Source organism: Scylla paramamosain, chromosome 17 (genome assembly GCF_035594125.1).
Source record: "Scylla paramamosain isolate STU-SP2022 chromosome 17, ASM3559412v1, whole genome shotgun sequence".
NCBI lineage: Eukaryota > Metazoa > Arthropoda > Malacostraca > Decapoda > Portunidae > Scylla > Scylla paramamosain.
Genome location: NC_087167.1, coordinates 23,658,495 through 23,670,994, shown reverse-complemented (window position 1 = coordinate 23,670,994; position 12,500 = coordinate 23,658,495).

Genomic DNA, 12,500 nt, shown 5'->3' with positions numbered 1-12,500 from the left:
ACGAAATGCGGAATCTGCGCCGGCAGCCACGAGACAGAAAAATGCATCAAGATGCACAAAGAAGGAGGCACAACGACAGCGAAGTGTCCCAACTGCCACCGTCCACATCACGCCTGGAACAAAAGCTGCACAGCCAGGAGAGAGTTAGTCGATGTTCAGAAGGCCTCCCAACACCAGTGGATGACTCGACATCGCCCCTCTCTCGCCACCACCAATGGCCCAGCTCTGGCGGCCACTTCGACCTGGGGCAGCCAACCAGCACAGCCACAACAACCAGCACAGCCACAACAGACTCCAAACATGACAGCAAACGCCGATTTTCCAGCACTAGGAACACTAGGAACAGCAGCACAGCAACCAAGGACAGGCAGCAGGCCACGACAGCGAATCAACGCATCACGACCACCAACTCGACAAACAGAACACATCACTCTCTCCAAGCAGGACCTGCAGGCGATGTTCCAGACGTTTGCCACTGCCCTCGTCTCCATGCTGGGAAAACAAATACCGTCGGAAGACATCACCACACTATCGGAACAAGTTGTGGCCAAAGTGTGCAAGAAGCGGTCAGCACTCCAGCAGCCACCCACCAGCCGCAGCTCCTCGCCTCGGCCACGCAGCCAGTCACCCGCACTGATGCCAGCTCCTCAAACCAACAAGGGAATCACTCCCGCCTCGGCGAACATCGCGAGAGAAAAGGCGGCCCTCGGGATAACACAGAACCGGCGCAGCGTTCCACAGCAAACAAACCCAGCAACACCACCAACACAAACAATGGATATGACACTCACCCTGACACCAACGACGACACTCACACAAACGACACAGGAAACACAGACAGAGAAGAAGACGTGCAAGAAGCACAAAGACAGGCGCTCCAAATCCTGCAGTGGAACTGCTGCACGATATCAAATAAACACCACCTCCTAATGGCAGACGCATACGAAAATAGTTGGGATGTCATCCTGCTACAAGAGACGGGCCTGCCTCAGGACACACAAACCCGCTTCTCAGGATACACTGCATACCACCTTCCGGCCATAGACAGACAGACAAGAGGCTGCTCCATCTTAGTTAAAAGCTGCATACCAAGCCAAAAGATCAACAATCCTGTCGACTGCGGTGATCGAACCGAGGTCCTAGGAATCACCCTCCAACTCCGCCACGGACCCATCCAAGTCTACAACATATACAACAACCTCGTGACACCCCTCGAGATCAGTGAACTCCTTGCCCTCTGCGCAACAACAAGTGTCTTCATCGGGGGAGACTTCAACGCCCATCACACCATCCTCGGATCAAGAAGACAGAACAGAGACGGGCAACATTTAGCTGAAGTAATGGCCAACGTTCCCGAGGCAACTCTCCTGAACACCATAGGAGAGCCCACACACATCCAAGGCGGTATCCTTGACCTCTCTTTTGCCTCTCCCCATCTCAGCCACGGGGCAAAGTGGGAGCTACATGACCACCTCGCCAGTGACCACTTTGCTACCACCATCAAAATCAACTGTGAAAAACCCTCCACCCCAGCACTCGTCCCCAGATGGAACACGAAAAAGGCAGACTGGCCGAGATTTAGAGAAGAAATCCTCCATCACCTAGCCCAGACAGAATCCGGCCTCACAGCAGATGACTTGGAACATCGGCTAGTTGACGCCCTCCACCATGCAGCAAACAAAGCCATTCCTAAAACGAAGAAACCAACACATAACTATAAAGATCGCTGGTACTATGATCAGAGAGTCAAAGAATATAACCACCGGATAAATCAAGCAAGAAAACTCAACCGAACACACAACACAGAGACCACAAGGGGACTCCTGCGTGCTGCCATCAGGACGGCGAGAGAGGGGAAAAAGGCAATAAAAACAGAAAAATGGCTGGAATGGTGCTCCGGCATGAACGCCCACACCACTCTCAGCGACCTCTGGAAGCACGTGAAAACTGCAACCGGCAAGAGGACACCGAGAGCACCTACACACCCAGACCCAGAGAGGGAAGCCGCCAGACTTCTACAAACTTACGTTCACAGAGCCAGCCCAGCGCAGCTCAGCCCCGCGTCCCTAGCCAAGCTTGAAGAGCAGCGTCCAGCCCAAGACACCTTCATCCAACAAGCCTGTAGACAAAGACACCCAGCAGACACAGCCTTTACGCCCCGGGAACTGCAGAAGGCGCTACAGCCCAGACCCGACACAGCTGCCGGTGCGGACAAAATCACATACTCCATGATCAGAAAAGGAGGTGAAGCAGCACAAGATGAGCTCCTCAAAATAATCAACACCTCATATGCTACAGGACTTCTACCATCAGCTTGGAAAGAGGCAACCATACACCCAGTTCCGAAGCCAAGAGACCCAGGCAAAACAAGGCCAATCTCTCTGCTAAGCTGCTTTGGGAAGACAGCTGAGAGAATGGTCCTAAACAGACTACATTGGGTGGCTGGCCCACTACACGAAAACATTTTTGCCTACACTCGAAACATCGGAACAAGGGATTGCCTCTTTGACATGCTGACATCCATATCTGGAAGGAAGGCCGTAGTCATCTTCTTAGATATGGAAAAGGCGTTCGAGCTGGCAAACGCAAGAGCCATTCTGACAGCCCTCGCAAAGAAAGGAGTGGCAGGGAACCTGTTGGCATGGGTAAAAGACTTTCTCACTGGCCGAAAAGCACGGGTGCAGTTCCAGGGTCGCCTCTCCAACTACGCGACCTTTGAAAACGGCACACCCCAAGGAAGCATCCTCAGTCCACACCTGTTCAACACCCTAATGGAGGAGCTTGTGTCACTTCCACTCACTACAGGCTCCAAGATTCTGTGCTACGCCGATGACATTGCCATCATCACAACGGGGCCACTCCACCTCCGAAAAGCACAGAATGCCATCACCGCAGTCGCCAAGAAGTGCAACTCCCTAGGACTAAAAATAAACTTCGAGAAGACAAAGGCCATGTACTTCAACGGCGGGAGACCCCATGCACCCCTTCAAGTACAGCCCCATGAAATTGAATGGACAACCCAACATCCTTACTTAGGAATATGGATGGATGAAAACCTAGAATTCAGACGGCACGTGAGGTCCATACAAGAAAGAACCAACACCAGGCTCAAAGCTATGAGAGCCATCACTGCAACAGAAGGCGGTGCCAACTTTAAAGTGCTTAGGCTACTCTACATCCAGGCCATAAGGTCCATTGTAGACTACGCAGCCCCACTTCTAGCCACCATATCACCATACAAGATGGAGGACCTCGAGAAACTCCAAAATGAAGCGCTCCGCATCATGTTGGGGGCACCTCGCTGGACGAAGCTTGTCAACATGAGAGCGGAGGCCGATCTACCACTACTTGCCCATCGTATCCATGCCATGAACACCTCACTCCTTGCCAAGACACTTTCCCAAACCAAATACACAACAGCCGCCAGAAAAGTTCATCAGAGTCTCGCCCACAATGAAGAACTCTTTACCAAGAAAACTTGGGCACAGAAAATGGCTCAGGGCATTAAGACGCTACAGATGCAAACACCATTAACCGCAAGAACAACAGATGCCCAGCACCCCGACTATCAACCACCTCCTCCATGGCAAGAGTCTAATTATCACTTCTCTGTTACCAAACTAACTGCCAGCAAAAGATCTCTCAGCGCCGACGCCCTCGCAGCCCAAGCCCAACAAGCTCTTCACGCAGTGAATGACAGGAACATGGAGGTCTATTTCACAGACGGATCAGTGGACCCCAACACACACAGAGCAGCAGCAGCCTTCGTGCACCACACAGGAACAGGCATATTCCGCCTCCCCGACCACTCCTCCACCCTCCAAACTGAGCTAGCTGCCATCGGGAAGGCACTAGAAGATGCACTTCACAAACACAAAGACATCCTTATCCACACCGACTCGTTGGGCGCCATACAGTGCCTCCAGCAAACACACTCAGGAGACAACATACGCCTCATCACCACCATCCATGCCAACGCACAGGCCATCCGCCGAAGGAACAGGAACATCACAATTAACTGGATCCCCAGCCACACTAATATCACAGGAAACGATTTAGCAGACACTGCAGCGAAAGATGGACTCCTACTCCCTACTGTGACGAGCCACGTAGTACCATCCCGAGCGCAAGTCAGCAGCACCGCCAAGAAAACCTGCAAGCAATTATGCACCCAAGCAGTAAGAAGTCAGATTGCTGAAGGGTCACCAAGTGCAACCTGGTATGGCACAGCAACTGCAAACACCGCACCACCTGATGACACACTAACACGACGCACACGTACACGATTACACAGACTACGACTCGGTTACCACTGCCTAGCCGAGCTCAACGATACACTACCACTCACATGCGAACACTGCGACACACCCTCGTACACACCCCTACGACACTACATTGAAGACTGCCCAAGCACAGCTCCGTTCCTACACAGACACGCACACGACGCACCACACATACTGCAACAAACAGACACCAACAGACTGATACAGATGGTGAATGCCTTTCGGCCACCCAGGTAAAACAACACTCTTTTTATTCCGAACAGTCTCCTCCTATGCTGCGATGGGGTGTCTCTGACACTCCGCTACATGCGAGTAAGTCAGACTCCCCCGAGCACAAAGGAAAGGAGGCTGGACACTTAACACTGGACAAGACACAGGGAAGACAGTATCCTCAAACCACAAGGAGTGTATCGACACTCCGCTATAGGCGGGCAAGTCAGACTCCCCTAGTGGCATGCAGACTTGTCTTCCTATCTCCTATCAACGGAAGCCACCTGTGGGCCGCCTTTAGGCTAAAAAGGCCCGCGCCACTCCACGAAGTGGCAATCTATCAGTCAGTCAGTCAGTCAATTTTGAGGCACATTCGTGAGCTTCCTGTTAGACCGTTCGGACGTCGTACTAGCAGCTCTCATCACCATGACTGGCCGCGGCAAGGGAGGCAAGGGTCTTGGAAAGGGAGGCGCCAAGCGTCACCGTAAGGTTCTGCGTGATAACATCCAGGGAATCACCAAGCCTGCTATCCGTCGTCTAGCTCGCCGAGGTGGCGTCAAGTGCATCTCTGGTCTCATCTACGAGGAGACTCGTGGGGTGCTCAAGGTGTTCCTTGAGAACGTTATCAGGGATGCTGTCACCTATACCGAGCACGCCAAGCGTAAGACCGTTACTGCCATGGACGTTGTCTACGCCCTCAAGCGTCAGGGCCGTACCCTGTACGGATTTGGTGGTTAAATCGCTCCATTATTGAGATGGTGCCAGCTATTCAGCTTGCATTATCATCATTGAATAACATCATCTCCCGGACCTTTTTAAGGTCCACAAACATGAAAAGAAAGAAGGACCATAGACTACTATTATTACTACTACTTTCTCATAACCATGTTCACTATCACTATCTGAGCTAAGAAAAGAAACCATTATTAATTATAACCATCTTTCTCACTTCATCAGGTCTTCTCCAAGTATTATTATTATTATCATTATTATTATTATTATTATTATTATTATTATTATCATTATTATTATTATTATTATTATTATTATTATTATTATTATTATTATTATTATTATTATTATTATTATCATTGACTTATTTCAATGATCACGCCCCTCATCGTTCTCAGTTTCTCATAAAACAAAATATACATTGAGATGAAAAAGACGCTCAACATATCACAATAGGCAACACATCTAATCAACTCTCCACTGTGACACACAGCAGGTACATTAGTAGAAATATAGTATACATATTTATTCTCGGTCACTTGCGTGCCTGACTAAATAATAATAATAATAATAACAAATAACTAACTCGAAAATAAATACACTACTTGCTTATTATTGATATACCAGTATAGTCTACACAACTCTCTAGATGTTTGAACGTGTGGCTCCGAAGAGGAGCCGGATTGATGGTGATATTGGCTGAAGGGGAGGGAGGCCCTTTATTTACTTCTTCTCAGTCTTCTTGGGAAGGAGCACGGCCTGAATGTTGGGCAGCACGCCACCCTGTGCAATGGTGACTCCGGAGAGGAGCTTGTTAAGTTCCTCGTCGTTGCGGATGGCCAGCTGCAGGTGACGTGGGATGATGCGAGTCTTCTTGTTGTCACGGGCGGCATTGCCGGCAAGCTCAAGGACTTCAGCAGCCAGGTACTCCATAACTGCCGCAAGGTACACGGGGGCACCAGCACCCACGCGCTCGGCGTAGTTGCCTTTCCTTAGAAGGCGATGAATCCTGCCGACCGGGAACTGGAGTCCAGCACGACTGGAACGGGACTTTGACTTTCCCTTCACCTTTCCTCCCTTGCCGCGTCCAGACATGATAATGGATGTTGTGGTAGTAGTAGTAGTAGTAGTAGTTGTTGTTGTTGGTGATAAATGAGGAGCGCGAGTACTCTAACCTCGTCGGTAGCTCTGCGAGCAAGTAGTGAATTTTGGGAAAAACGGCTCTATATACGCGAGATCAGATCGGCCCAGAGCGCGTCTGGACCAATCAGGACGCTCGCTGAGGTGGCGACTCCTGATCCTGAGTAGGCACGCTAATATATATACCACTTTTCAACTGAGAAAACGCACACTCGTTCTCACAGCAGTACGGCGACACTATGCCTCCCAAAGCATCAGGAAAGGCTGCCAAGAAAGCTGGCAAGGCACAGAAGGCCATTGCCAAGGGCGACAAGAAGAAGAAGCGCAGGAGGAAGGAGAGCTACTCCATCTACATCTACAAGGTGCTCAAGCAAGTCCACCCAGACACTGGCGTGTCCTCCAAGGCCATGTCAATCATGAACTCGTTCGTGAATGACATTTTCGAGCGCATCGCTGCCGAGGCATCCCGCCTGGCACACTATAACAAGCGCTCCACCATCACCAGCCGGGAAATCCAGACCGCTGTCCGTCTTCTTCTGCCTGGTGAACTGGCAAAACACGCTGTTTCTGAAGGCACCAAGGCTGTTACCAAGTATACCTCCTCCAAGTAAACAGGCGGCCAGTATACTGCTGCCAGTATAAAATAATACCCGGCTCCATTGGAGCCACACTTGAAAAGGAAAAAAGATACGATATAGACAAATGCATTATTATTATAATTATTGTTATTATTATTAATATTATTATTATTATTATTATTATTATTATTATTATTATTATTATTATTATCATTATTAATAATATTAATATTGTTGTTTTTATTATGATTATTATTATAATAATTATTGTATCATTATTATTATTATTATTATTATTATTATTATTATTATTATTATTATTATGCTTATTATTATCGTGATTATTATTCTGTGGAGATAAAGAAAAGATAAAAAAAAAATAGAGATAAAGAAAGATAAAAATTCTCCCAAGTGAAAGAGATATGGCCATGGAAGAGGGAATAATAATAATAATATATAAAAAAAAAAAGGGGGGAAGGATATTGAGTTGAAAGTCGATACCTGATACTGAAAGATGGAAAATAAATATTTTCTTCCACAAAACCAAACAGATTGTCTATGAAAATTCTTTAATGAAAGAGATGTTTGGCCCTAAAAAGGGCCTAGATATTGCTGTTATGAAGATCATTCGTGGATGACTTCTTAGGCACGCTCGCCACGGATGCGACGAGCCAGTTGGATGTCCTTTGGCATGATAGTCACGCGCTTGGCATGGATGGCGCACAGGTTGGTATCCTCAAACAGACCCACGAGGTAAGCCTCGGAAGCTTCCTGGAGAGCCATGACAGCAGAGGACTGGAAGCGGAGGTCAGTCTTGAAATCCTGAGCAATTTCACGCACCAGGCGCTGGAAAGGCAGTTTCCTGATAAGCAGCTCAGTGCTCTTCTGATAACGGTGGATCTCACGGAGAGCAACGGTTCCAGGCCTGTAACGGTGGGGTTTCTTGACACCTCCAGTGGCTGGAGCAGACTTGCGAGCTGCCTTTGTAGCAAGCTGCTTGCGGGGCGCCTTGCCACCAGTGGACTTGCGAGCCGTTTGCTTGGTACGTGCCATAGTTGTGGTAACAACAACTCACAACGAACACTCAGCTGAGTCTGCCCGCGCTTCCCACAAAATCCCTTTATATATGAATCGGGTGGGCCCGACGACTCCAACCCTGCCTTGTGATTGGTCAGAAACGTCCAGTGAGGCTCATCGCCCACGCAGTCACCGCATGAAAGATGTGATCATTATTGTTAGTCTAATTCATTTTGTTCTTATTCTTATTCTTATTCTTATTCTTTCTTCCCTCATTCATAACAAATCTTGGAAAATATACAGCAGAACTGACATGTCATTTAAAATTCTAAGACAATTAGCAAGAAAGTTGTGATATTCTTATTTTTTTCATTCTTTTTATTCTATTTTTTTCTTATTCTTGTCATAATTAATATTGTTATCTTTATTATTTTCATTTTTTTTTATTATTCTTCCTTATCTTATTCTTATTTATCCTACTTTTAGAGAGATGAGGCTTGTGCGGTCACCCATCCAAGTTCTGCCCGGACCCCCTGCTTAACCTTGCTGATCCCGCCGTCAGCTGATTGGTCAAGAGCGGAGAACAAGGTGTTGGGAGGGCTTATTTCTCTTATTCTTATTCTTTCCTGTATTGTTGTTGCATTGTTGTGCTGAAAATGTTGGAAAATATGCACTAAAATTAACCCTTCATTCATAATTCTACGACAATTAGCAAGAGAGATATATTATTACTTTTTTCCCTTATTTTTGTTCTTTTTATTCTTAATCTTCTTTTTTTTATTATAGTTGTTATTGTTATTTTATTATTTTCGTTTTTCGTTCATTCTCCTCATTCTTATTGCTATTTTTTTCTATTCTCAGAGAGATGAGGCTTTTGTGGTCACCCATCCAAGTTCTTCGAGGACCCCCTGCTTAACTGCGCTGATCCCGCCGTTAGCTAATTGGCCAAGACCGGAGAACTAGGTGTTGGGAGGCCTTCTTTCTATTATTCTTATTCTTTCTTCCCCCATTCATATCGTTGTATTGGAAATGTTGGAAAATATACAAAAGAATTCACCCTTCTATGACAATTAGGAAGAAAGACATGGGATGCTTTCTTTCTATTTTTTTATATTCCTTTATTGTAATTTTTCTTATTCTTGTTATAATAATTCTTACTGTTATCTTTATTACTTAAAATTTTCGTTCATTCTCCCTATTCTTATTCTTATTTTTTTTATTTATTTATTTTTTTTTTCAGACAGATGAGGCTTGTGTAGTCACCCATCCAAGTATTGCCCGAAACCCCTGCGTAATCTCGACGATTTCATTTGACAATACCTATTTACTTATTTATTTATTATTATATTTATTAAAAAAAAAAAAAGAAGAAAAGAAGATGAAGAATAAGGTATGTAATCGAAATACTCTCTCTATACTGTAGCAATAGTTTAGCTGGATGTACTTGTATTGTGTCAAAAATACTTGCAATATCTGCAATTGTAACCTGCAGTGTCGGCATAATGCATAATTAAGCAATGAAAAGAAAAATTAATAAAAGAATAAATGAAAAAAAGAAAGAAAAAAAGATACAATTAACAATTAAATATATTAGCTACCCCTCTACGTTTCTTTATCACTGCAGAAAAATGGAAACATTTTAACGTAGACTTGTCAAAATTCAACTGAAATTAAGGGTTAAATAAGGATTGTCACCCCTTCCCCAGAGGATATTCATTGTCTTTTAATATATATATATATATATATATATATATATATATATATATATATATATATATATATATATATATATATATATATATATATATATATATATATATATATATATATATATATATATTCTTTTTATTTAAAGTCTTATTTAGAGAGAGAGAGAGAGAGAGAGAGGTAACGTCCTTGAGGATAGCAGCTCGTCTACGCTCCGCTCAGTGATCAGCGTTAGAATGTAATTCCTCATTTCTTTAAAAAAAAAAAAAAAAAAAAAAAAAAACAGAAACTTTATTTAGGGGGCTTGCTGGAAACAAACTACAATGGAGGAAAGAACAATATGTCTGCTATATGACCCACCCAGTTAAATTTTCAAGAAGCAAACGCAAGTTGGAAAATACGAGGAAGATAAATTTTCATTTATATACGTTTTATGGTAATTTCTGCCACGCCTTCCTCTATTCATCAAACGTCACTGACACTTATTCCCTTTATTTTTTACTTTACAGAATCTTTTGTAGGGCAAGACTCTAGAGGATATGTGCTTTCATAAATTCTATAATGCTTTGCTTATCATAGAGACATAAAAAAAAAAAATAATAATAATAAAAATAAATAAATTAATTAATTTAAAAAATCAAAATAAATAGATATATAAATTAATTAATTAATCAAATAAATTTCTATGCTTCACCTTTATAGCATTCGTATGAATGTCAAAACAAAACAAAAAATATAAATATAAATAATAATATGAAAAAAAAAAATTACTAAATATATGAAAAATAGCATTACTACTACTACTACTACTACTACTACTACTGCTACTACTACTACTATTTTTTTTTTTTTTTTTATGTAGGAAGGACACTGGCCAAGGGCAACAAAAATGTAATAAAAAAAATGCCCACTGAAATGCCAGTCCCATACAGGGGTCAAAGCAGTGGTCAAAAAATGATGAATAAGTGTCTTGAAACCTCCCTCTTGAAGGAATTCAAGTCATAGGAAGGTGGAAATACGGAAGCAGGCAGGGAGTTCCAGAGTTTACCAGAGAAAGGGATGAATGATTGAGAATACTAGTTAACTCTTGCGTTAGAGAAGTGGACAGAATAGAGGTGAGAGAAAGAAGAAAGTCTTGTGCAGCGAGGCCACGGAAGGAGGGGAGGCATGCAGTTAGCAAGATCAGAAGAGCAGTTAGCATGAAAATAGCGGTAGAAGACAGCTAGATATGCAACATTGCGGCGGTGAGAGAGAAGCTGAAGACAGTCAGTTAGAGGAGAGGAGTTGATGAGACGAAAAGCTTTTGATTCCACCCTGTCTAGAAAAGCAGTATGAGTGGAACCCCCCTCAGACATGTGAAGCATACTCCATACATGGACGGATAAGGCCCTTGTACAGAGTTAGCAGCTGGGGGGGTGAGAAAAACTGGCGGAGACGTCTCAGAACACCTAACTTCATAAAAGCTGTTTTAGCTAGAGATGAGATGTGAAGTTTCCAGTTCAGATTATAAGTAAAGGACAGACCGAGGATGTTCAATGTAGAAGAGGGGGACAGTTGAGTGTCATTGAAGAAGAGGGGATAGTTGTCTGGAAGGTTGTGTCGAGTTGATAGATGGAGGAATTGATTTTTTGAGGCATTGAACAATATCAAGTTTGTTCTGCCCCAATGAGAAATTTTAGAAAGATCAGAAGTCAGGCGTTCTGTGGCTTCCCTGCGTGATATGTTTACCTCCTGAAGGGTTGGACGTCTATGAAAAGACGTGGAAAAGTGCAGGGTGGTATCTTCAGCGTAGGAGTGGATAGGACAAAAAGTTTGGTTTAGAAGATCATTAATGAATAATAAGAAGAGAGTGGGTGACAGGACAGAACCCTGAGGAACACCACTGTTAATTGATTTAGGAGAAGAACAGTGACCGTCTACCACAGCAGCAATAGAACGGTCAAAAAGGAAACTTGAGATGAAGTAAACAGAGAGAAGGATAGAAACCGTAGGAGGGTAGTTTGGAAATCAAAGCTTTGTGCCAGACTCTATCAAAAGCTTTTGATAATTATGTCCAAGGCAACAGCAAAAGTTTCACCAAAATCTCTAAAAGAGGATGACCAAGACTCAGTAAGGAAAGCCAGAAGATCACCAGTAGAGCGGCCTTGACGGAACCCATACTGGCGATCAGATAGAAGGTTGTGGAGTGATAGATGTTTAAGAATCTTCCTGTTGAAGATAGATTCAAAAACTTTAGATAGGCAGGAAATTAAAGCAATAGGATGGTAGTTTGAGGGATTAGAACGGTCACCCTTTTTAGGAACAGGTTGAATGTAAGTAAACTTCCAGCAAGAAGGAAAGGTAGTGTTGACAGACAGAGCTGAAAGAATTTGAATAGGCAAGGTGCAAGCATGGAGGCATTGTTTCGGAGAACAATAGGAGGGACCCCATCCGGTCCATAAGCCTTCCGAGGGTTTAGGCCAGCGAGGGCATGGAAAACATCATTGCGAAGAATTTTAATAGGTGGCATGAAGTTGTCAGAGGGTGGAGGAGAGGGAGGAACAAGCCCAGAATCGTCCAATGTAGAATTTTTAGCAAAGGTTTGAGCAAAGATTTCAGCTTTAGAAATAGATGCGATAGCAGTGGTGCCATCTGGTTGAAATAGAGTAGGGAAAGAAGAAGCAGCAAAGTTATTGGAGATACTTTTTGGCTAGATGCCAGAAATCACGAAGGGAGTTAGAGAGAGAGAGAGAGAGAGAGAGAGAGAGAGAGAGAGAGAGAGAGAGAGAGAGAGAGAGAGAGAGAGAGAGAGAGAGAGAGAGAGAGAGAGAGAGAGAGAGAGAATGTGTGTGTG